The sequence below is a fragment of the Triturus cristatus genome, chromosome 7 (genome assembly GCF_964204655.1).
Source record: "Triturus cristatus chromosome 7, aTriCri1.1, whole genome shotgun sequence".
NCBI classification, from domain to species: domain Eukaryota; kingdom Metazoa; phylum Chordata; class Amphibia; order Caudata; family Salamandridae; genus Triturus; species Triturus cristatus.
In genome coordinates this window covers 1,658,938,644-1,658,965,162 of record NC_140590.1, presented here as the reverse complement: position 1 = coordinate 1,658,965,162, position 26,519 = coordinate 1,658,938,644, and the positions used below count along the sequence as shown (strand labels likewise).

Sequence of the window (26,519 nt, the reverse complement as noted above, 5' to 3'; positions counted from 1 at the left end):
TTTGACAACCCCGATGAAGGAACTGCCAAATAACACCAGAATCTTTCTAAAAAGGGACTTTGCTGGTCCATCTCACTGCAAGGGAGCAAAACGTATAGTCTGCGCAGTTTAATAAGCCACTGGCAAGTGGCAAAAATATTTGCGATGGAATAGGTCTCGCATTTAAATGCGAGACCTATGGCATTGGAAAGTAGTAGCCGCCATTGTCCCGGCTGCTTGAAAAGAGAAAGTGCGCACGGCACGCTGAATGTAAGCAAAGCACGACGTGCCTGCAGTAAGATAAAGAAAGAAAATAGTGCTTACACCCTAAATAACACGTACTATGTAACAACCAACATAAAAGGGCCCGTCGCCATGGGAGGTCACAAATAAAAACGAGGCGGTACTAAGGAGGGACTAAAATGCCTATTTACGAATCAGAAGCCAGCATTTACGAAGGACAATGGCACAAGCCAATGACAATTATGGGCGGAGAGTGGACGGGGCTTCTATTCCATACTCCAGTACAGCAAGTCTAGCAGAGCAGCGCATGCACGCTGACTCTAGGCTCGACCTAAAAAGTAAAAGTGTAGCAGCCCTTCTGAAAAGTGCTAGTAATAATTCCTTAAAAGTTTAGCCACATCCTTAAAGCACCCCTGATAAATGTCTAACCAGTGAAACCACAGTAGCCACGCTGACAAGTGCTGCTGTTGTCCCACCTCTCTCAACAAAAAAAATCTACAGAATGCAAACATGTGACATGGTACAGACTCAGCAGCAGGATCCACTTCCTTTCCTAGACTATGTTATGTTATATTATGTTATAGGGGGTATTTGTTAAGCACACGGCTACTCCATAGAGTGTCCCGGCGCTATCCTGACCCCAGGACAGAAAAGCTATCAGAAAGCGAAACCACACTATTGCTGGAAAAGCCAGGTCTTTAGGCTTCACCTAAAGTTGAGGAGATCACATTCTTGTCGAAGAAAGAGAGGATGGCTATTCCATAATCTTGCAGCTACCACTTGAAAAGAGCGGCCACCTTTATAAGAGCGTCGAAATTTAGGCACAATTGTCAGTTGTTGAGATGATGAACGCAATGTTCTCGAGGGTTTATAGGGCTGGATATAATTTCTAATATACGGAGCTCCGATATTGTTCAGGGCCTTAAAAGTTAAGACCAGGGATTTAAAATAAATCCTTTGTCTTATTGGAAGCCAATGCAGGGTGTTCAGATGGGAGGACATGTGAGCTCTGGGTCCAACAGAAAGTACAGCCATTGCTGCTGCATTTTGCACCACCTGCAAACGATTTAATAGATAATTCGGGAGGCCCAGATACAACACGGGCGTGGAAGTCCATGTTGTTTGACACCTAGCCTCTTGTGGTACCGTGCGTAGAGACACATTGCTGCAAATTATTCTGTTTCTGGTGGCTGTCTGACATCTATTTTCTTCTCTGTTATATGGACAAGAACTTCGCTTTTTCCACGGATGGTGGGGAAGGAAATATTCTGCCTTTCTTTGTACACAGAGCAGTATAGAAAGAAAGTGACCCCTGCCACTGTCTCCACCAGGGAGCCCTGATGGAAGATTCTATTCTCTCTCTCTAGGTGTTTGCTTTCATCAGATTCTACCAGTCTCTAGGCCCAGTATATAGCCTTCTAGTATGTTGTTTTGGAAAACCCTTATGCTTTAGGTATTTGATGTATTCTACAAGTTCAACTTTTATGAAAATGATTTATGACATTTTGGCTTGCTGTGCCCCACCAGGTAAGTCACCCACGGCATTGTGCTTCTTTAAAGAGGCCCTCCAGAATAGAGGAAGAAACATCTCTTTACCCATTCCTGAATCTCTAGCTGGCAAGCTTCCCAGGTTGATGTGCTCCTCCAGTCAAGATTTTTTCTTTGAATTCTAGGAGTTGCAGGCTTGTTTTATAATTAGGGCTCCCAGTTTTATGGTATTTATTTTTGCAGCATTTCTGTCTGTGTTTATCCATATTTTTTTTGGGCCATCTTATTGGTATTTATCCATATTTATTTTGTATTTTGAGAATAAATTGTGTGCTAAAATGGAATCTTTCCACATTTATTTAACTGCTAAACACACGCTCATACTTTGATGTCTGTCGCGTTTTAGAAAAGTTAGCAGCCAAATATAGCAAAATACTACACCCACAGGTAAATATCAGAATTGTACTATAAATGTATGTTAACATATGCCTGTATTTAGAGAAATCTCAACCTGTCTCTTTTTTTAATTCCTCATGCTGTCTATCTGATCAGCTGCTGTCCTGGAATTCACAAAATACAGCATGGAGAGACATTCACATGAAGCACAATTTTCAATATTTTCCTGATCTTTAAAAATAAATACAGACTAAAAAATCATGTTTTCTGTCTGTATTTATCTGTAAAAATCAGTAAAAGTGGAAAACCGGAAGCCTTATTTATAATGGAATTAACAAGACTACAATTCCCAGAATTCGAAGAAAAACCTGGACTGGAGTAGCACATAAATAGTAAAGTAAGTAAGAGATGAGCCCTGTGGTATTTAGAAGCTCCCAGAATTTTGAGATGCTCCTTGGGGTATTAAGAAGCCCCCAGAATTCAGAGATGCGCCCTTGGGTATTCGGAACCCCCCAGAATTTAGCGATGCGCCCTGAGGTATTAAGAAGCCCCCAGAATCATGAAGTTGAGTCGTCATGATGAAAAACTGGAGGAAGATCTCCAGGTGTGAAGGGTTGTGTGTGATTCATTTCTGACCCACGTGCAGACACGAACTCCGCTGATAGCAATGATATGGGTGTGAGTGTAGATGAGGCCACAAATCTAGAAAGGGGGCTGGCTTACCTGCTATGTTGTTAGGGTCTTCAGGCTGCAAGATTGGTATATAACCTGACAATATGGAGTGCTGGAGTCGTGCCGTCCGAGCCTCTGTTCTTTGCATGCTAGCGCTTCTCATTATGACCTGCCATGTAATGTGTATGGTGCCACTCATACTGTTGACTATTGTTCGTAAAAAATGAAAATAAAGGTTGGAAAAAAAAGAAGCACCCAGAGTTTAGAGATGTGCTTTGGGGTTTTAAGAAGCCCAGATAATCTTCCCAGTTTATCTCTGAGCCCATGACCTGGGCAGTTTCTGAGCACTCGTTGGAGAGGTGGAGGAGCAGGGCTTCCCGGGAGAATCCTCCAATTCTGCACAACCCTGTTTTTTAGGTCAAGCCTGGGCAGCGGATGCGCTACTCTGCGAGGAATGCTGTATTTGAGTATGGACATGAAGCTCCGCCCACTCTCGCCCATGTTTTCCATTGGCATGTGTCATGGTTCTTCTTAAATGCTGGCTTCTGATACCTTAATAGGCTTGTTAGTCCTACCTTAGTACCGTCTTGTCTTCATTTGTATCCTCCCATGAGGACTGTCCCTCTTACTTCTGTTGTTACACGGTATGTCTTGTTTAGTCTATAAGCACTATTTTCTTTAATGAGTTTCTCCTACTGCAGGCACGACATGCTTTCCTGTAAAATTCAGGGCGCCATGCCCGCTTTCACTTTCCAAGCAGCCCGGGACAATGGAGGCCACTTCTTTGAAGTAAATAGGTCTCGCATTTACTAGAGTTTGAGCTCTTGGCATTGTAAGTGACAATGCCTTTTATTTATGTGTTAATTATCAAAACAGATAAATAAAAGGCATTATCATTTATAATTCCACTAGCTCAAACTCTCACAAATGTGAGGCTTATTGCATTGCAAATGCTTGTTTCAAACATAGGACCCCGAATTCACTCTCATAAAGTAAGACAGGAAGGCGTCAAAGATTAAAATCAGTTATTTAGTAAACAATTGTTGCTTTTTATTTAAGTATATTTATTGCCTATTGAAAGCTTCCACATGCACTTACCCTGAGCCCAAGGTGTGTGTAGTCTTCACTGTGCACCATTTAGTGCAATTTTTGCTGTTATCTGTTCTCTATTTTTGGTACAAAATTATATTGCTGTCTCTTGTATTTTTTTACTGCCAAGGCCCATGACGTGCAGCACCTTCTGAAGTTTTAGAGGGCGCTAGAGATCTCCTCAGGGGTTGCTGCACCGGGTTATTCATACATCAGGCTCGGTCATTCGAATCCACTAAGCAAGAGCTTGTTCCTAGCACCGATTAAGTCAGTCATATGGGGGTTTGAGCAAAGCAGAGATTGTGCCTTGGCCTGCCTGCTCTTGGCTGGCTGAAAGCGTACGTGCTGTATACCTCATAGTTTACAACGTACCGAGGCACAAATGGGTTTTATAATGTTATCATTCCAGCCACCAGCAGCTTAATGTTTAATCTTGGCTCCCACACTGAGTCATTTGTTTTTCAGAAGTCAATTAATAAAGCAAGCGCATGTTCGCTCCCTAGTCTTATCACTTTCTTGCTGATCAGTCTAGTGCTTAGTTAACTAATCTATCTGACTTCTAGGTGCAATATTAGTATTACGTAGCAGCTTCAGGATGCTCTTGTTCAAAGGGCCGCAACAACTGTATTTATGTCGCTGTTTCCACCCATTCTCCTGTGGTTGTTCACAGTGAGGGCGTCCATATATTTATAGGAGCACGCCCTCCCCATATGTCAGTCCATATGTCTGGCAAGTGCCCAGGTTGTATTACATCGTTGAGAAGTTTTACTAGTGCTTTTTTTGTGCTGGGCTACCAGATATTTAAGGATCTCATTTAGTAATTTGAGCTGCAAGATTTCCTTGCCTTCTGCTTTCAAATGCTTGTTTCACATTCCTTTATTTTCAGTGAGTTGCAGGGGAGTTCTGCTGATGGTTACTGATTTTTTTTTTCTCCCCCCCCACCCCCACGTTTAATCTGCTGTCATACGACTTTAAAAGTTTACCCAAAGTTTAAAAAAAGTTTTGCTGTCGATAATAGAATCTACCCATACAAGATTTTTGTTTCTTTCTTTTTTTCTTTCTTTCTTAGAGTTTTATGTTCCTTGAGCAATGTCGGACTGGGCCAGAAACTATGCCCGGGCACCAAAATAAAAGTGCCTCCCATTAGCGAATCAGGTAGCTAAAAAAGTGGTCCACATTCTGTGTGTGGTAATATTGGAGAAATAAACGAATAAAAACTGACCCACCAGACCATAAAACAAGCCCACAAACAGCCAAAAAAGGCCAACAGACTGACCTGTCAGACTAGCCCATCCGACATTGCCTGATTACATTTAGGCGAGTCCGAGCCTATCCTTGAGTGTGCAGTGATATTTTGAGCATAATTCAATTTCTTCAGGTTCCTTATGGTTTAGGTTAGATTTTTTCTTCCGTTTTACACACTCCTTTCCATACCACGTATCTCGTTGGTGGATGTATGTGGGATCCTTTTTTTTCTGTTGCATAGTCCGTGATTCCGAGGCGATCCATGGGAGGATTTCTAACAGTTTGGAGTGTTTTTTCGTCTTATTGTATGTTTTATTAGGAAAAGCAACTGTCTTTCACCACCATTTACGTGGCAAAACTAGAAGAAAGTTTGTGGAGCGCCTTTGATAAGTTTGTTCTTGTTCGAATCGCTTGCTCTCTCCATTCGACTCCTAGTTTTATCCTGCATCCCACATCTCTCTATCCACCTTTTACCTGTGCCCACTGACTCCACCACCCATCCACTCCCACTACATATGTCATTGCTCTTCACCACCTCAGACCCCCGCCCATCCTCTGCCTTCTCCCTCATCACCTTTGACTCTCCTCAAGTCCAGTTTCCCAACACTCACCTCTCCTTATGTCCCCTTGCTTCCTACACTGCACAACTTCTATCCTCAGTTTACTCAGTCTCTCCAACCTCATTTCTTACAACCTCACCAAGTCTTTCCCCCCCCCGGCACCTTCGACTGCTTTTTCCTTGATTCCACCATTCAATTCCCTCCACTTTTGCCTCCACCCTGTCTCCATTTACTAACCCCTTCTGGCCAGCAACATCTCTGCCTCCCTTTGCTCCCATACAACTCTCCGCTTATGAATCGCCAACATTACCCTCGCAGCCACACCCCCTCCAACGCACCATCATTGCCCTGCTCTCTGCAATCTGTTCCCCCCAACATCAATGCCCCAGTCTCACTCCTGACACCATCACCCCTGTGTCCACCACTTCCTCAAATTTCCCTGAAGTTTCTGCCATTCCTGTCAAATCCACACCCTCCCCCCTATCCCACCACCTCCCCATTTCACTGCATGCCTTTGGCCTGGGTGCTGATACTACCACAATCCTCTCTCCTCGCCTCCCATCAGATCGGTACCATTCTCGGTTCTAGCCCTCCCAACCTTGAGAGTACCGCCTTGGAGCTGAAGGGGAGGCGACTTCACAACAGTAAGAGATCTCCAATCTACTGTTGTGGACCAGTTGACAGGGTACAATAGTATCATAACACTCTGATCACACACTGATTAAACCGTAGCGAACCTCTCTGGAAATATAGGTTGTAACCGAAAAATAAACATGCAGCTTCCTGAAGTTTGAAGGAGAACCTCAACAACACAGTATGTGTATAAATATCATAAAAACTGCACATTTATCTTCATTGAACTTGCATCTTTACACATGTCAACTGTTGTGTGTTTTACATAGTGTGTTTTTTCAGTCGCTCAGCTTGTGCTTTGGCTGTTAAGGCCTAGCCATGCCGCGACTCAGTTCTGGCTCCACTCCCTTATGAATTTGGTGGCTTGCCCACCTCTATGTCCAACCACGTGACTCTCAGATTGCAGACTTTATTCACAGGAAGATTGCAAAGCCCACCCGCCACTTCAGAGCACCTATTCTTAAAGCCATACAAACTGGTCATATTCCTGTGTCATACACACATAAGACAGAGGACACATACAAACCAGCCACTGCAAACCATGCACACAGGAGCATTTGGTGGAAGGTCTGGCAACCCAGCCTGTCTTATGAAGCACCGTCCCTTGGACTGCCAATAACAAACCACTCAACCAAATACACTTGCATGGGCCAGACAGTAAGTTGTAGGACAAACAATGGCACATGACAGACACCACCGTCAGAGCCAATAAACGAAATAATTTTCATATGCTGTGCTATACAAAATTGTGTAATACAAGACATTGTAGATATGTATTACCATTGCCTAAAATGGCTTGTACTACTTTTGTAGGTATAAAAGCCCTACGAAGAAATGTTATATTCATTAAAAACAGAACAACAAAACTGAGAAGTGCTCTTTATATTCCGATGCAGCACAGCAGCCCTGCTTAGAAGTGTTGTGGAGTAGCTGGCACTTAACACAGGTGATATCCCAAGTGTCAATAAATATGCTAGTGTCTTATTAGTCCTATGGAGAGAAAAATGAATCAATTTACATGAAGCCAGATAAAGAATGCGATTGACAAAAATGCAGCAAACTGACATGGATAGAACTCAGGAGAAAATGTGTCTTTTCATCATATATTTATAGGTTATTTTGCTTTGCACATTGTATGGATAACATTTTTCTCAACCTTAGACTCCAGAGATACATAAAGGAGTTGTAGCAGCGGATCTGCACCCACCACCCGCCCACCCCCAGAGTGTGATTGAAATAATTTCTGTGCTGACATTTCAGCCCCAAACCTTCTCAGTTAGGTTGCCTGGTCACAAAACAAGGTTATGCTTACCTGGGTTGGGTGACAGCTCCTGGAATGTAAATTTGGCAGTGATGGACTTCTGAGATGCGATGACGTTGGTGAAAGATATTTGGGATGCTCCTCATACGCAAAAAACGAGTTATTATAGAGTTAAAAGGCTCCCTTCGTTGCTTTTGTATCAATGACGTGATCCTCGTGTTGGCCACTGTCCATACAGGGCTCCCTGAATTTCTACGTCTACATGGAAATGTACTTCCGTTTTTTTAGGTCTTCACCAAAGGGCTCTGTAGCTTGTAGCTGTGATGGAGGACTCCCAGAGTCACCAGGGTAGGGCTCCCTGAGGGTTAAGTTGAAGATGAGCTCCCAGTTTTGAAATGTTACTGGTCCAGAGCTAGCTAGATAAAGAACTGACTGCAATATAATCCTAGTGAATGACTCCCTTAAAATATTTCTCAGGTCCTAGGCACATGACGTTGTTCCACCTCCTCTGGAGAATACTTCCCATAGGAGGTGATGACGCAAAGCAAGATGCAAACACTTCCCACAGTGACTCATCAGACACGCTGCTTGTCCTCATTCCAAAGGCGTGTGTTGTGAAAGTCTCTTATGAATCAAAACTAACCTGTGTGACCTGCACTCACCTGTTTGCACTAGTGAGCAGGCAAGATGGGGGAGCTGAGCCGGCTCAAGACAATAGGCCCAACACTTCATGCTTGTGTGCCTCCCAAACGGAAAAACACATATTGTCTTTGTGTACCTTGAAGAGCCTGTGGTATGTGTGCTGGAAAATTGCTACAATGGTCATTCGATAATCACAGTTCATCCTCCTGGGGATATACATAATTGGATATCTATTAACATGTTTAGGTATTTTGGCATTTATTTAGAATTGGTGCAAGACTTATGCAAGCGATGGTTGCTGTTATTCGCCACAGGTCTTCACAAGGGTCCACCAAGAATCCTTACTGTCCACTGGTCTTCACCAATGATTTTTGCAAATACCCATTAAAAATGTTCTCATGTCTTTACTAATGGCGTTTGTAGGTCTTCATAGATATTCAGCGTGAGCCCGGCCTTTACTAGGAATCATTCTAAGTCTTCATCAAAGGTCTTAATAGGTCTTCACAAAGTCTTCTCCAAGGATTTAAAAATATTTTATTAAAGGTCTTTACAAAGAATCAGTGCAGGTTTTCACCAATAATTTCTAAAGGTTTTTGTTGAAGGTCTTCCCAGATTTTTATTAAGAATCATTGCAAGCTTTCATAAAAGAGCTTAACTCGTCTTCCCCAAGAGTCTTCCCAAATGATGTATAACGGTTTATGTAAAAACCAGTCACCAAGAATTATTGCTGGTCATCCCCAAGAGTCTTCACAAAGGATTCCTAAAGGTTATTATTAATAGCCTTCACCAAGAATTAGTGCAGTTTTCATTAAAGGTCTTCACCAGGAATTATTGCAGGTCTTTGTACGTGTGTTCACAAAGTATTTCTAAAGTTCTCGCAGGGTTTGTACCAAGCGTCATTGTAGGTCATCATCAAGAGTCTTCACAGGGCTTTATCAGTGGCGAGTGAAACACAGTTCTTCATTGTTGCTGGACCCCATCAAGGGACTTCAGAGATCTTTACAAAGGGTCATCACCAGTGGTTTCTATAGGATTGCAAGAACCTTCTTCCCAGGTCTTTACTACTGGTTTTCGCAAATCTTCACAAAGGCCTCCTTATGTCCTCATCAATGGCCTTTTCAGCTCTACATACACAGATATTTGCATATGTTCGCAAAGGGGTTCCACAAGTCTCTAAAGAGTTTGTGTATGTCTCTACTAAGGGTTTGCATAGGTTACCACGTAGGGTCTTCACCTCAGTCATGAGTTCTGGTATGATGTAACCTGGGAATGACCCAATGTGCATGGTGGAAGAGTAGAAATCTCTCTTACCACACATGATTCATCAATGAACTGTTCCCATGGTGGATAGGTGAGCACACTGCAGGTTTACAGCTTTCATGAAAGTAAATATTTGCCCAAAGGAGAGTATGCCGGCATGAAGCCTGTTTAGCTTTTTGTAATCCTAGGAGTCTGAAACAAGATCCCTTTCTCAGTGATCTCATCATCATCACCCCTCCAAGCTACATACAGCAAGATTTCAAAGTTTATGAACCTATAGGAAGAGTATCCAGTACAGGAAGTCTGCTTGTATGATAGATTTTTGGATAGTCAAAAACGATATTTATATACAATGCAATTAAGAGGAAATCATTTATATTTATGTTATGCAGATCTGTAGAGCGTAATATCACCCGGCAAGGTGTTCTGGCACTGAGCAGGTTTGAGTCTAGGCACACCTAGGGCCTAGTGAGACTACTAAAAAAAGCAGGTCTTCAGCTTCTCGCGGAACTCACGAAGTGAGTCGGAGGCTTCCCAGTGTAGTGGCAGGTTGTTCCATGCTTTAGGGCTAATGTAGGAGAAGGCTTGAACGCCATATGATTCTGGTCACAGAGTTCTTTCGTAGTGGCTAGCCTCATAATCTTACTGAATTTGGACTTCCGCGATCTAGCTGGACAGCACTGGTTCACGGTCTTATAGAACAGATTCTCGACAGCCTGGTCGCTTTGCAAAGCATGTAGGGCTAGGGCACAGTAAGTAATATGTCAGGTAAACGCCCGGCCTGCGATTAGTTTTCACTCGATTCTACCAGCCCCAGGGCTCTCAGGCTGTTGACATAATGATGCCTATGTTTGAGAAAACTGAGAGCTCTGCAGCTCTTGAAAGAGACTTGCTTGCAAACGAATAGTTATGTTTCTTCATGAAATAATCACACATCAAACCACCATGGAGCGTAAAAGGCCGTTTTATTATGACAAGGTTAATCAACCTCAAAACAACATTAACATAACGTCAAACATTTTTGATATGTCATCCACTTCTTCACCCAACAATTCTCAGTTTTCACCAAGCTTTCATCCAAACTCCCCATACCTTGCTTCATTCTCTACCAGTTCATTCACTGACCTCCTTCCATTCCCCAATCTCTCTCTCACTTGCTCTACCAAAACATCCTCAGATGAAACGTCCTTGTCACATTCAAAGAATCCTGAACGCCTCCTTCCTTCGCCTGTGCTCTCGTCATCCCTCCCGAGGTGTGGATACACCCGCAACTAACTTCCCTCCCCCCCCTCCCCCAACTACTGCCTACACCCCTGCAACCTGTACTATTATGGTATTCACTGTTCCAAACAATCCCCCCCCATTCTCAAAATTGAATAGGGTGGTCCTAATTCTTCTCCCCCCCCCCCACTAGCGGGTGGTACGTAGGAGTCAGAAAGGGGCTGGATCCGCCTCACCTTGCCCCTTAAATGTTATCCCTAACACCAGCCCCTTCCCCCTGTCTGGCCTGCCTGATTTCACGAAGATTCCCGGGGGAATATTAGGCTGTGCCTGTTGCTTCCCCTGGGTCCCTCCATTGTGACATAATCACACGCTATACCACCATGGACCGTAAAAGGTCATTTTATTAGGACAGGGTTGCAAAACAGTTAATCTACCTCAAAACAACATTAACATAAGGTCAAACATCTTTGATACGTCATCCACTTTATCACCTAACAATTCTCACTTCTCACCAAGCTTACACCCCAACGCTCCATACCTTGCTTCATTCTGTCCCCTTTCACTCACTGACCTTCTTTCATTTCGCAATCTGTTTTTACTTCCCCTACCAAAACATCCTCAAATTAAACTTCCTTGTCCTATTCCAAGAATCCCACACACACTGTCTTCTTTCGCCTGTACTCCCTTCATCCCTCCCCCAAGGGGTGGATATGCCTGCATCTGACTCTTAACCACCCCAACTACCGCCATCCAGGAAAACCCTGGAGGGCATTTTACTGCCCCCCAACCCGTCAGATGCATATCAAGGAATTCAGTGATACACCCCTCTGCACTAAATCTTCTCATTCCACAGGTAACTAATCACACCCATCCTGTCCATCATATAATAAGCATTGCCAAGCTGTGAAAGGTGCACCCCATCCGTCCTAAAGAGACACTGCTCCTCCTCCTTGATGCCTCCGTGGGCTATCACCTTAATGTCTTTGGACAAGCAAAATACCCTCATCGCTCTGAGCTTTCTCCTGGCCTTGTCAATAGCTGCATGTTTAATCAAACACCTCCTCTGTCTCTGAAGCACAAACTTTGTCCATAATAAACATGTCCCCGACAGATTCAGTTTGATCAGCTGCAAATCCTGCTGCATGTGTTGCATTAAAGTCAAATCTGACACCTGGACTAAATTATTAGTGCACAAGGAGCATATCCTGGCAACCTCTGCAGAACCAGCTTTGCCCAAAACTGCAATAAATTGCCCCAGCACATCCCACTCCTACCCCACATAGGGGTAGGAGTGCTGGGCAATTGCAGACTACGTCCATAAATCTGGTGGTCCACATACTGTGCTTCCGAATACACAAAAGAGTGTCCAACTGTCCAGGTCACCATCTTACTCCTCCCAGGACCTCTGACACTCCCTACGGTGAAAATGAAGGAGTTAGTATTGTACGCACCCCCCCCCCCCCTTGCGCATAAACCCTTTATTCCCCCACATAGTGATTGATTGATTGATGTGAAACTTATATAGCGCGGCTGTCGCCCTACGGGCATCCTGGCGCTTATGACTAAAGATCAGCGATAGAGAAGGTGACAGAAGAGAATCATGGGGCCAACCTGGGTCAAACTGTAGGATATAGCCATGTCTTAAGTCCCTTGCGAAATTCCAATAAGGAACTGCAGTGTCTCAAGTTTGCAGGGAGCTTGTTCCACATGCCAGGTACTACTATGCTGAAGGCTCTTCCTCCTACCCTGGCGCGCCTGAATCTCGGAACCACTAGTAGACCAGCTGTTGAAGAGCGAAGTTGCCTACTTGGTAGGTGGCGTACAAACTTATCCTGCAAGGGGACAGGTCCCAGTCCGTGTACTGCTCTGAAAGTTATGCAAAGGGACTTGAAGACGACCCTTTCTCTCATTGGAAGCCAGTGCAGATCCCGCAGTGCTTTGGTGGCCGAGGCACATCGCCGCCTGTCAAGCACTAATTTGGCTGCGGCTGACTGAATCCTCTGCAGTCCTTGGAGGATATACTGCGGGGCCCCCAGATAGAGGGAATTGCAGTAGTCGAGCCTGCTTAATACCGTGTTGCGTACCACTGTAGCTCGTGACTCCCTAGGGAGCAGAGGTAGAATACCACGAAGCAGTCGCAACAGGGCAAAGCAGACATTGGCGGTCTTACTAGCCTGAGATACCATCTGGAGGTCGTCATCGATAATCACCCCAAGATTGCGAACCTTCCTGACCGGAGCAATTGGTGCTTCCTCCGGTGCAAGGCAGAATTCGGAGGGCAGATGTTTGAGAATCCTGAATGGCGAACAGAAGACCACCTCAGTTTTACCGCTGTTAAACTGGAGGGAGTTCCTTCTGAGCCATTCCGAAGTCTGGCGCATGCATTGATGGAAACGGTCCATGGAAAGAGCTTCATCTCCTTCTAGAGAGAAGGCCAGCTGCGTGTCGTCAGCGTAGTTCACCAAGCTGACGCCAAAGGATTTAATTAACGGGAACAGGGGACGCAGGTAGATATTAAAAAGAATAGGGCTTATTGCAGATCCCTGTGGCACCCCGTGCGCAACTTGGGACCTGCAGGAGGAGAAGGGCGCCATAGTGACTACCTGTTGCCTACCTTCAAGGTAGGATTGAAACCACTGCAGCACTTTGCCTTTTACTCCTATTTGCCTCAGCCTTTCTAACAGGACCGGGTGGCTCACTGTGTCAAAAGCTGCCGACATATCGAGAAGCACTAAAATCATGGCATTCCCGTTGTCTGCACGCAGACGAAGGTGGTCCAGCATGGTAGTAAGAGCTCACAACACCTCCATCTCCACCTGCCTATCCTCCAAATTTGGCTCCAATTCCATTCCAAGCACACTGCTGCAGTCGCTGCCCCAATCCTAAAGGAGTGTGTCCCAAATCTGGCTGGATTCCTCCCCAGTTTACTCAATGCCATGCGTAGCTCCGCCAATAGCTGAAAAGCAGTAACCTCTGACCAAACCTGAAACCTACGCCACTCAGTCACCGGACGCACCTCCACTCTGCCCCCTTCCTGAAGCCATACCCACCTAACCCTCCCTGCGTGATCCGTCTTGGATCTACTCAGCCATATCCCCAACTGGCCCAGCTCCAAGTGTACTTCGCCATGTAACACACCCGAGTCCCGTGCGGACCGTAACAATTCACACACCCTGAACGCATCAAAAAGCATCCAGACAAATCACAACCTGAAAATCGCCATTTTAAACCCATCATAACAACAATCAGGCAAAACACTAAGAAGGCCTTGCAACAATTCAAATGTGATAGCCTTGCCTAAAGTGGATCCCTACCCACACTCTGCTCTCTACCCCACCCTTTCAAAATCCTCCCCAAAATCTCATTCCTCACCAGGTCAAAAGCCCAGTGCAATTTTCCAGAAGAAGAAACACCAGCCAACATGCCTGCGATGGTCCAGATTGATAAACCTTTGTCAATTAAAGACATAACAAAAGGTAATACTCTCCATTCCGTGTCACTGGGGTCCTGTATCATCGGCATCTGTCGGCATCTCTCAAAATCCACAAACTCTTTCCATGCCAGATGGTAGCTTCTCCTGGTAGATTCCGCTAAAGACCCCTCCACCAGCCCAATTGCTCTAGCTCCCCCCACACCCAAATGCCTGCAAGTAATGGAGTCTTGCTGTCTTCTTCTCCCGGTGCCAATCTGCAGAATCAGGGCCACTGCGAATGAGATAATGAATCTGCTATAGCATTGTTTTCCCCAGGCACATGTTTAGCCCTGAAAACAATGTTCAGTTGCAAACAGCCCAGCATAAACTTTCAACAGGCCCAGAACGCTCAGATCCCTTGCCCTATGTTAGTTCATCAAGTCTACCACCATCATGTTGTCCACATTGAACATCACTATCCTGTTCGCCGAATCGCCTCCCCACACTGTTTATGCCACCAACAGCGGACAAAAATTCCAGAAAGGCAATGCTGCATCCTTACTGCAACCAGTGTGGCACCCACCTCTCTGCACACCACCTCCCGTCCCAGAAAAGCCACGTGCTCCCGCTGCATCTGAAAAAATATGTACCAGCCAAACTGTGTTCTCCTCCAGAAACACCCTTGACACCCTGTTAAAGTCCTCCCAAAAAGTCTTCCAGATCCAAAGATCAGCTCTCACCGCCAAAGAAATCCAGACTCTGCGGTGGGGTTAGACTGGCCTGACATAGCTATGCCCAATGTGCTGCAAAAAGACTGGCCACCCCTCACCACCCTGCATGCAAAGGTCAAGAAACCCAACAACTCCTGCACCCTTCTCAACTCAAGTCTCCTTTCACTGATCACCTCGGTCAAAAATTGTTGAATCTCGAGAGCCTTCGTCAGAGGCAACCTTGCCACCAACAATTCCGTGACCAGTTCAATACCCAAAAATGTCAACACCTTACTGGGGCCTTTTGTCTTTTCCAGAGCCAGCGGAATTCCCACGTCTACTGCTACCACTTCAAATTGTCTCAGGGCCTGGGGTAATCCTCTGACTCCTCCTGCTGACAAATAGAAATTCGTGCAAGTAGTGGGACACCTGACGGTGCCAAATCCTCTTAGTAAACACCCACTGCAAAAAGGTGCTGAAAGCCCCAAACAAAGCACATGGAAAGGTACAGACCATATGCAAAACCCTTTCCACACAATTGGCACCTCCAAATTACATGCCCAACAATGGAAAATCCTCTGGGTGCATGGGCAACAAACGGAACGCAGATTTGATATCATATTTCGCTAGTTCCGCCCCTGTCCACATTGTCTTTCTAATCGAATAGCATCATCCTCCGATGGATACACCACTCTAGTGTCTTTTGCGGCTATGAAATAATTCACTGAGGCTTCCTCCGGCACGGCAAATGTTGTATCATCCTGAACTCCCCATCCACCTTCTTAGGCATCATACCTAGCGGAAATATGATCAAGTCTGTTAAGGGCCAATTACAAAAAGGACCTACAATTCTCCCTTCCTAAACTTCCTACCACAATTTCACTGCCACCACCTCCAGGGCTTCCTTTGCTGACTGTAAATTGTCTGCCCACCTACGTCCTCTAGGGCCCTGGTAACCAACCTGGAAACCTTCCTCAAATCCCCGTTGCAACTTTAACGCCTCCTCCCCGTCCCGGTAAACAGCGAGCAAACCATTCACCTTACTTGGCGTAGGAGGCCTGTGGCCAAACTGTATCCTGATGTCCCCTCCCTCTGGCTGCCCTCCAATGTTATGAAGGTCTAGCCAGGGTGAAGCACTGATTAATGGGGTGTCTCCCCCCATGTTTTGAACACTTATGCTTGAACTTGCATGTGTGTCTGGAGCAGAAACCTTTGTTGAAATTCCAACATGCCCCAACATTGGGCAGGTTGGTTTTGGCACATACTCCACACCCTGCAGAGTTTGATGGGGCTAAAAGGGTTATGTGATTGAAAGTCAAACAGCTCTATGCGTAGAAGCGGTGGACTGTATTGAGGACATCCACTGCATCCACAATTTGGAATCTACATCACCCCATGGCTTGATACTCACTTTAGCCCTGAACTTGTCTTCATAGCTGAGCCACGCATAGCCCCCAAAATACATTTGCAACTTCATAATAATATCCATGTACTTGAAAAGCTCAAAAGCCCTGCACGCATGTTTAAAACAATAAATGTTGGTGTAAATTAAAAAGGCCAATGTCCAATTATCCATACTAATGGGCACCCTGGATCGCCTTGCCAACTACCACTCCTCTTCTTTAGACCCTTCCTTAGCTTGAATGTCTCTGTGTAATAACTTGAAAACCTCCATGTACTCCTGCTTCCATATCCTGTTCTTCACCATCTCAGATATGTGGGACCACAAGGGCACCACCAAGCCAAGTAGGGAAGCCTTTTCTTGTGTCTCACCCTCCTTGCTCTCGTCTCCCCCTGTGTCGTCTGTCCCTTTTGTGCCATCTGTCTGAACCCTTTTTTCCTCCATGACCCTGTCACTCACTGTCTCCTTGGGCATCACTTGCACTCTCACAGAGTCTTTTAGTTTCATCCCCACTCCCTTAATGACCCAATCACCATCCCCGACTGACTAACAAGCCTTTGCGCCAGTCCCCCTTGTCTTGGTGTCCCACACTGCCCACCAATTCTTATTACTTGAAGGTAATTTGCCAATGTCCCATCTGCCCTCGCGACATCCGCTGCTTGCCAGGGCCTGCTTTCCAACAGTGCCTCCCTTGTCCTCACTTGACCTCTGAAAGACACTAACTGTACTTTCTGTTGCCTCACTTCTCCCCACCTTCAGTGTCTCTGGCACCCCTACTTGTTCTTCATCATGCAGCTCACCTTCCTCGGACTCATCGCTGCCTTCATCATAATCCAACTCCAACACATCCTCAACTGTGTCCTCCTCATACCCAGTTCTACTTGCAACTTCGCCACTCTTTCTCCCAGGGATGTCTCTCTCCAACATAGGCTATTTCTCCAGGTCAGTGCTGCTCGACTGAGCCCACAGGGTAAGGAGGGCTGCCGCAAACCCCTCCCACCTCATTAGGCCAACATCTAGGGGCCACCGTGCACCCTGTCGGCATCGCCAACTCACTGCCAGCCTCACCTGCCAGCATCGCTGCTCTTTCACCCATCAGGCTGCATCAACCTGCAGGCCACGCCCGCATCACCGGGCCCTCAAGCCACACTAGCTCCTGTGGTCCCTGACCCCACCTGCCTTCCTTCTGGCACCCATACCAATCACCCTACCGCCTCCTGCCCTTCAGACCTGTCCCCCATCCCCACTGCCCCAGTCAAGTCCATCGCCTTTTATATGAGGTGGCCTTGGTCTAGCGCCGCCTCCCTGACCCTACATATGCGCTCCCAACTCTCTTCTGTGTCTTGAATGACCTGGCGCTGCTCCCTGTTCCGCACTTCAAAGTTCACCTCTTGCCACCTGGATCTCAGCTCTGTCCCAAAACCCGTTGGCCTCTGCTCTGTGACATCTAACTCACCAGGGGCCTGCACATGCTCTAGGCCTCCCACTCTGCCCTCACATACCTGCCTAGGCTGGGTCTCGACATGCTTCTTCCTCTTGTTGGCAGCCCCAGCCCCCCAGGGGCCTGCCTTGACATTAAATCTAGGGGCAAATCACCCTCTGTAGGCCCTGAAACTGTGAAGCTGCCATGCTGCTTCGTGTGTGCAAATGTGTGGCTGCCCCCGCTATGCCTCGCCCCCTGCACTCTGGGCCATGTACTGGCCCTGTGCCTGCCGCGCAGTCCAATTTGGCTTTAACTTTCTCCGCTGCAGGTGGCGTGCCTATTCCGTGCCCCGACCCCCCCCCCCCTTTTTTTACCGCGTCCTTCCCCGCGGGGAGAACAAGCTGCTATCGCGGCTGCCTCGCCGTCCGACGTGGACTTTGTAAGGCTGCCCGGGGGGGGGTTGCGCAGCGGCCCGCCCCTTTGAGGGCGGCCGCCTTAGTGCCACAGGAAGGCACAGGGGTGGGAGGTCGTGTCCCTGGGATAGACCAAGGGAGACCCCAGCAGATAGCTGCTTCCGGCGGGGAGGAGCCAGGGGGGTACATATTCTGTCTCCGCCCCCTCCTCGCCCTCTTGTCCGCTCGTTCGCCTTCCGGACGCCCGAGCCCCTCGCCGCCGTCGTCTGCGTTGGGGACAGCGAGGTTTCTGTGAATTGTATCGCGCCAAGCGCCTGGATGACGTACTCCGGCGCTGCGCTGTGGCATCGGGCTGCACTAGTGGATGCGGGAGCCAGTGTTGGTGCCTCGGGGGCGCGTCCACATCGGTGAGTCTGTTCGCGACTTGTGTAGCACCCCCTGCAAATGTATTTGTCTCGCGCTGCTCGGTGGTCATAATGCGAAGGGGTGTAGCTCAGTTGGTAGAGCTCTTCGATTGCGTGTGGGAGGCCCCGGCAGGGCCGGATTTAAGGTCATCGCACCGAGTGCTGGCTTCTTGGGGGCTCCGAGTTTGTAAGTTATTATGCCTTTTGAAGCACCGGATGCTGCGTTTCTTTCCTTCCGCGGTAATTAGCAAGCCTCACATAATTGTCAAGATATCTGGTGTGATTAATTATCTTCCGGGAGAACGAGCAGGAATTTTGTATAGTGCATTGTGCTCTGGTCGTGGGCTCGATTCCCACCTTCGTTGGTGTCTTTTCGATTGGTGCAGTGTTTGGGGGGGGGGGGGGGGAGATGATTGCCCTGCGGGGTTTCTCCCCTCCCCCAGTCTCGTGGTGGGATAGGCCTTGCGTCTTTAAGGCAGATTGCGTGAGGCGGCTTGTACTGCATGCATGGGACAGTGCTGCTCTTCAGGGATGGGGCGCTAGCTTCAAAGGTGTCTTCAACTGCCGCTTGTCTCGCCCTGGTTGTCTGGCGTCTGATTCATCGCCGTGCATCAGACATCGTCGCGTTGGTGGGTGCCGGCTTGGCTTTCGCAGTGAGTCCCCCGCAATATTTTGCCACTCTGCCAGTTTGCGCAAGTTCAATTGACCCCCTTTCGGCCCCTTGGGGCACGCCATCCAGCAAGCTGAAGCCGCGTGTCGTTTTCATGGCGGTGGGTGCACAGTAGGCGTGAGGGTGCAGGTCGAAGACAGTGGGGGGAGTCTTCCTGGAATGTCGGTGCCATTACCGATCATAGGTGCGGGGTGTCGCTTTCATTAGGAGCTTCGGAGAGAAAGGGGACACGTTGTGGGAGCACAGCGTGATGCCTATGGCGTTGTATGGGGTGTAGCACTGCAATCTATGGCGATTTTAGTGCAGACAAGAAGGGTGTCGAAACAAAACAACTTTTGATGCTTGCATTTAGTGACCATGATGTGTGGGTGCGATCGGCGCTTGTGTGCCGCAGGAGGTAGTGTACAGCAAATCTTTTGTAATAGAGGCATTACTTCATTCGTTGAAACTGATTTCTCTTGCAACTTCGTTCATATAACGAATTACTCCAATGGTTTAGCGCACGGCACGGAAGTCTCGCCGCTGGGGTATGGTATTCAGTCCCCCATTGGGTCAGGCACGCTTAACGTCACGGGGTAGCACCAGCCCTGTAGGCGGGGGTAGCGGTATTGGCGGCACGGATTGCTGGCATGTTGCGATCAATGAGGTGTGTGTGTGCTATCCGCGCGGAAGTACCCTGGGAGGATTTATTTCAACGGTTTCGTGCCCAGCTAATTGAGGCCGCTCCAGCAGGCGTGTGCAGCGATTTAGATTGTAGGCATACTGAGGACGCCCCCCTAGATGGTGGTCCGCGGCAATGGCAGTTAGTTTTGTTTTCAGGCAGTTATACGGTCATGGGGCCAGGCTGGAATGAATCCGCTTTAGTATGAGGGGGGAGTATGCAATTAGAACTTCCGGCATTAGGAGGCCGCTCCCATAGGCGGGTACGGCAGGCATGGGGCACGGTTGGGGTTAATGTTGGCTCCACCGTCGGCCTAGCAACTGAGTGCTTATGATAAAGCAGGAATGTTTGGTTAATGTAGTACACGCCGAGATGGGGTAGCACGATCCGGTGAAGTCAGCCGGCGTTTCCGGAGTGGGGAGCTGGCCAGACCGTAGCGGGAGGCATGGCGACGTCTTCAAGACACCTACCTCAGTAGCAGCAGACCTGGTGCAAGGCCCCTGTGTTACGTCTGGTGTAGGTTGGGTCTGAGCCAGCACGTACACATTGTGTTACATGCTTCCTTTCTATCTCCTATTTATAGGTCAGGGTGATACTGCAGACCTCGCTCGGTAAGAGAACAAGTACAGCGGGAGATTGAAGAATGGATAGGGCATTAGGGAATACCCACGATTATACAAAACGCTCCGTTGTCATCCCTGCTTAGTGATACGGTTATTACGGCCAGCCGGTACGGGGATCGATCTGTGTGTTTGCACAGCTCACGGGTTGGCAGAGCCTAAGCTAGAGTTTAAGGGCTAGTACGTGACAAGGGTGCCACATTATGCGTGCTTCAATTTTTATTTGCACCGCCTTACTAAGCCAAAGACAATGGAGTCATTGCCCAACTATATCTAGGAGTGTAGTGCTGCTGGGCGGTGCTGGAGTTTTTTCTTGGGTGGCACACTGTTTGGGGGGAAATTCGCCAGTTGCTGTCAGTGTCACTGTCGGTGAGTTTGGCATGACATGAACGTCGAGACAACTCGGGTGATTGATTGTTCCTATGACGGCGAGCGTCCTGTTTGTTAGTCATTCCTTTGTCGGGGGATATTACTACTCCTGCACCCTCCGAGTAAACATCTGGTTTTATGTGGTTACAGTAGGGCCTTTGTAAACAAACCAGGAGGCACACGCGACTCTAATGTATGTCAGGATACAGTATATTTGTTACAGCCACTGCCTCCCTTTGGCAGGGTCTACTCAGCTGTTTGTCGCTGGAACGCTTCTTTTATTATGCCACCAACACCAGCGTTGATCACACACAGGCCCCAATTTAACCGTCAAATGCTCCATTGTAAAATCAATCCTCAGATTAGCTCAAATCACAGGCATGTTTGGCACAGGCATGTTTACAAGCAGTTTTTTGCCACAGCACCATATGCATGTCTGGTTTGTGTTCCCTACAACCGCTTTTACCTTGCGAAGTTGGGGCAGAGGGTTTATGTGCCTGCTGCAAAGAACGTGTGCCAAGTAGATTACAGAGTGCGTGTGACGTAAGTGGATCAGCAGGTTGCTGTTTTCAGGAGAGGCATCCCTCTGTTGCTTGCAAATTGTAACAATGAAGTCCTGGTATTCGACAGTGAGCTCAGACGTTCATCCTAGAACTGCATACACACCGCAAGGCACACATTGTTAGAACATTGATTGATATTGCAAAAAGGGTTGATATAGCTAGAAATCGCCTCTGAGTTTGTGTTTCTCCACACCAAGCAATCTTGGGACATGCTGCCTACCAGTAGGGATGTCGTGGGGTTCATACACTTTGAGTTCGTTGCTTAGTAATATTTCCTGTACGCTGATTCGCACGCGTACGTTGGATTGTCTCTGCGTGGCTATGCTGCCTACCAGTAGGGATGTCGGGGGGTTCCTACACTTTGAGTTCGTTGGCTTGGGTAACATTTCCTGTATACCGATCCGCACGCGTACGTTTGATTGTCTCTGCGTGGTTGTGTGAGATGTCCCACCGTGGCGGCGGCGGGCCTGAGCGGGACTGCTGGGCCTCGAGGACGGCTCCACTGGGGTCCAGCAGGGGGGTAGAGGCACTGGGTGGGGATCAGTCTGCCCTGTCCCCACCTGGTCGGGGAGGCCGTGCACGCATCCGGTTAGCTGCCCACCATTCCCCACCCCACACGCAACGTTGTGTTCCTCTGTGGTGCAGGGTGGGGCCCTGAGGGAGGCATGCTGGTGGCGGCCGTGGCTCGAATTTTATAGCGTGTTGCCAAGCAGTGGAAAGCCCTGCAAAGCTGCACTGGTCACCTTTCTATAGCTTATTGCGGTATTTAGGTATTATGCTGGTACTAATGAAGTGCACCTATGCCCAGAAAGTATACCAAGTTTTTTAATAATATGTGGAAAGAATGAAGTATACCATTACTAGATGGCCGTATTGTGCCACATTGTTTGCCTTTTCTTGGTGCGGTTTTACTCGACCCAGCTGCATTATTGTCCCTCACTGCCACATCCTCCAGGGCGTAGCAGAGGGCCTGGAGCAAACAGACAATTATGTAAGCACATGCTAGCACCGGGCGACCAGGACTGGGGATTGAACGTGCGGAGATGTGGGGCGGGCAGCGAGGTTGCGCCGCTCTCCTCTCGTGCAAAGGTGAGGAGGTATGTTCGATAGACCTTACATCTTCAGTTTCCGAATACATTGGTCCGAGTCCCCTGTTGTCACTTAGTTTCAGCTAGGAATACTTTTGCAGCTGCTCATGTTTAAACGAGGCTCTACGCACTTGGGGTAACACAATCGTGCAGTGGCAAGTGTTGTTCCCATACCCCTCTGGGTGATGGCAGTGGGGGGTCGGCGTGCCACTGTAATTACAGAATGGATACTGCTTGGAAAGTGCTGCGAGGGGAATACCAGGCGTGTAGCGAAGGACTGGTGATTTGGTTCTTAGGCCCCTCTGTTATGTTTTCGTAAGCAGGGAGGTAGCATCGGTTCTAATATCGGTGTAATTTTCAGGCACAGCACTGGTTCAGGTGCAGTGCTTTCAGGCTCCTCCTGTTTCTTGGTAGTTAATTGGTCTTCTGACGGCCCGCCCGGCAACTCTGGGTAGCTGTATTGCTGTGGCCGCACATCCAGTTTGGGCCGGGCCCCATTGAAGAGAGAGAGAGAGAGACTCAGAGGAGTCCACTAACACTCCGAGCATTAGTGAGTAATGTAAGTTTGCCATGTAAGCGCGGCGCTCGGACGTGGCAAGTCCGCTAGAGCTATTATGGTTTAATACATGGCGTGTCGAGCTCCAGCTCGCGGAGTCGCCCTCCCTCGCCATGATCCTTCAGCACATGAACAGCACTATTTCTGTCTCCTTTCCCGTGGGTCGAGCATAGGACTGGTGCCATAGGTTGTAGGTCACCGAGAGGTAGCGCTGCTCTATCTGGCTGTTATTAACTGCAGGTTGTGGAGCACTGGCAACATTATTTATGATTGGCCTTCGAGTGCTCCTCTGGGTAGTGTCCTTTGGTAGTACGTAGCGTGAGGCAGTGAGAGGCCGCATTTGGCCGCACATTGGCATTATTTTAGGAGTAGGATGTACGGCAAGGAACAGCTAGGGTGGTTTGTGTGTGCTTCAGCGATCATGGAGAAAGTATGCATCACAGGCCCTGGCTTACAAGAAGTGGGCAAAGATCACAGACACCACGGGGGCCGAGGCCTGCACTGAGGCCTGGCATTGGGGTCCCAGTTTACTTCTGAAATGGCTAGCCCTTCAGATGCTGAAAGAATGTCCGTTGTTAGTTACTCGATTGTTAACCGATTGGTTACTTCCTGGGTCATCCGCGGGTGTAGAGCGTTAGGCTCTTGTTGTCGTTCCAGCGGGTCGGTTTGATGCAGGATGGTGTTTTTGGGCACAGCAGCAACGTGGTGGGTCTTTCTGTGTCTGTCTGGGCTTAGCCTTCCTTAATCTCCCTGCTGTTCGAAGTCGGGGGGCAACTTGAGTTGTTACTACTGTATTAGTACTAAACGCGTCAGGTACTAGTGGTACTCTCATTTCACCCTAACAATAGGTACTCCAGGACGCATGTCCTCCTTTACTCACATGTCCAGTCAGGACTGCCCGTCCTCCCCCTCCAATCCTTGGAGCTTAGGGGTCCATATACGGCTCCCACATCATTCGGTAGGAGGATTTCGTAGAGTTGTGGGGCAGGTCACAGGCTGCTTCCTCTCGCTGTGTTTGTTCTTCTAGGTGTGGTCGGGTCAGTGACGGAGGAGAGCAATCATCGCGTGGTATATCTGGGCATGAAGGAACGCCAGGCAAGATTGTAGCGTAGGCAGATAGTGGTACTTAGCGGGGACTGGATGTTGGTCTCAATGGCATGCCGCCATGTTAGGGGATCATGTTCCTAGGTCACGTACATCAGGCACTGACAGGTGAACAGGGAGCATTGTACTAGAATTACAGGAGTGGTTCCCACCACGGTCGGTCAGATGGGAAGCTGTCATCTTGATTCCCACTGGATACCGTTACTCCATCACGCCTATTGTAAGCTGAGGATGCCTGTCGTTGCTGTTAGACCTGCTATTAGTTAGTACACTCTCTGTTGTGCCTTGGCCCGGTGTCTCGCATCAGGGCCAGTTTGGGGCCACGGGCGAGTTGGTTGCTCTACGGCTGAAGCGGGCGCTTCTAGAACAGGGCAAGATTGATTAGGCCAGGCAGCATGACAAAGGTCTTTTAGGCACTGGCAGAATGGTGCAGGCAGCGAAGTAGGGCCTTCACAGAACATGGATTTGTCAACATTCAGCTAGGAAATGATTAGCAGCAGGAAGGTATTGAACCATGGTGAGCAATTGCTTCGGGGTTCGTGCTCAACAGGAGCATGGGAATTGCATTTTGTTCCATCAGGGTACGGGGACCGTCTATAGCACCGGATACTGTAAGCTGCCATTTTCACCCTGGGTGGGGTGTCAATGTCATCCAACCTTGCAGCCAGACTCTGAGCAGGCAAAGGAAAGGCATACTTGCGATGGTGCATCGGGCACGCAGCAGTAGAGTTAGATTCATCATACCCCGGTAGGACGCAGTGATGAAACGTAGGTTGCGGCCACACACGACCAGGCACTCTAGGGCGGCGGGGGTGTGCCAGTGCCTTGAGGGTGCGGGTTGCCTGGGTAGGGCAGCTGGCTTGGAGGGAGCACTACTCTGATCGCCACAAGGGCACGTCTTGTTTCATAGAAGGCTGAATTGTTAATTCGATGGCATGGTGCCAGTTGCTTTAGTTATGCGCACGTTTCTTGGCAGTGTCAGAAACATTCAGAACGCAATGCTGGTAGTTAGCCTGTTGTCATGCTGTTCAGAGGTATTTTAGCTCAGGCATGGCCAAGCATGGGTTATAGGCCGGTGGTCTGCCCTGGGATTCCTGTTAACAGGCAGGTGAAGCAGCAGAACTTGGAGGGCCTTGGGTTTGACCTCTGGATACTAGGGCGGAGCATGGTTGCTCACTTAGTAGCCCGCCCTTGAGTTCGACGAAACATGCACCTTGATGCGAGTATCGTTTCCGGGTAACTTCTCCCGTCCTCCAGCACTGGCTGGCAGCTATGCAGGTTGTGGAAGTGGCCTTCCAACAGGGGCGTATGGTCCATATGATCGAGGGAAACACCGGGGCAACACTTTTGGGCTCTATTCCGCAGGAGAACATTTGGCTTTCCCAGTATTCAATTAGAGAAGCATTTTACAAGTTTTTCTCCTCTGTGGTCACCCTGACCTGTTCCTCCCTGGTATACTAGCAAATTTTGGGAGGGCAAGGCTTACAGTTGATGGTGACTGATGGAATGCGATGGGCGTACTCCAACGGAGTGAAAGAGGAAGCAAGGCGGGCTTGTCATCTCTTACCACCTCCCGCATGGGCACTGCCAGGCAGGAGTGTCTTGTCAAAGGGATTGTTCTGTAGCCATGCAAAGGCAACCTTGGACCATCGCTTATTTTGGTGTAGGTCATTTCAGTCAAATCCATGGGAGAGTTTAAAAGGACGGGGGAATTCGTCCTGTTGGTACACGCTGGCCGCCGGCCCGGTTGGGCGTAGACTTGTTTGGCTGGACCTGGGAGAAGCCCGGTACCGGTATGCTGTAGGTATAAAGGCCTACCGGGAGCCATGCGCAGTGGCGCAGAGCAAAGAGGTCTTGGCTTCATCAGGCATGGTCTTATACACGCCAAGTCCACAGGGTGCCTGGAGGGAGATGAAGTGCACCTTTCTAGTTTAGGTATGGATGTTTTCCGACTGGACCTAGGGGAAGCTTTGGCTGCAGCAGGTTGTAAGTACATAGGTCTACCTTGGTGGGGGGCCCTGGTAGTGACGGTGGCCACTCCCAAGGCTGTGGAGGAGTTACAGGGCGATCCAGGGTCTGCACATACCAAGGGGTATAGCATGCAGCAGCACCGTGTGGTGCTAAGCCAGGATACCCAGGGATGTTTAGCGTGTCCACTGGAAGACCGACGGCGCCCCGCTATCCGACAGGCGGTTGTGGGTCTGAGCAACCGGGGGCTGCCATGTATGCTCCGCCCACCCATCACGGGGGGGCGTGTGAAGCAAGTGGACTGGTGGTCCACGGATGGGAGGGGGGGACCCTCCCAACATTTGGTAGACACCAATTGGCGTTGCCATGGTGACTCTAGGCTTATCAGACGGGCAGGCGGCCTAGGGGCTGGCCTGCCCTGGGATCGCCCGTAAGATAACCCACCATGTTTGCATATTGCTTAT

General features: G+C 48.5%; 1 protein-coding gene across 2 annotated transcripts in view; it reads right to left on the bottom strand.

Annotated features, from left to right (window-relative positions):
* SLC17A9 (solute carrier family 17 member 9) overlaps nucleotides 1-26,519 on the bottom strand; it is a 165,082-nt gene that overhangs the window by 126,463 nt on the left and 12,100 nt on the right. The window contains exon 1 of one of the 2 annotated variants that reach the window (XM_085619746.1): nucleotides 7,618-7,755. The exons of the other annotated variant lie outside the window; for it this stretch is intronic. The gene's annotated coding sequence lies outside the window, so the exon portion shown is untranslated. Of the gene's footprint in view, nucleotides 1-7,617; nucleotides 7,756-26,519 lie in introns of those variants that run through there. 2 annotated transcript variants of the gene reach the window in all.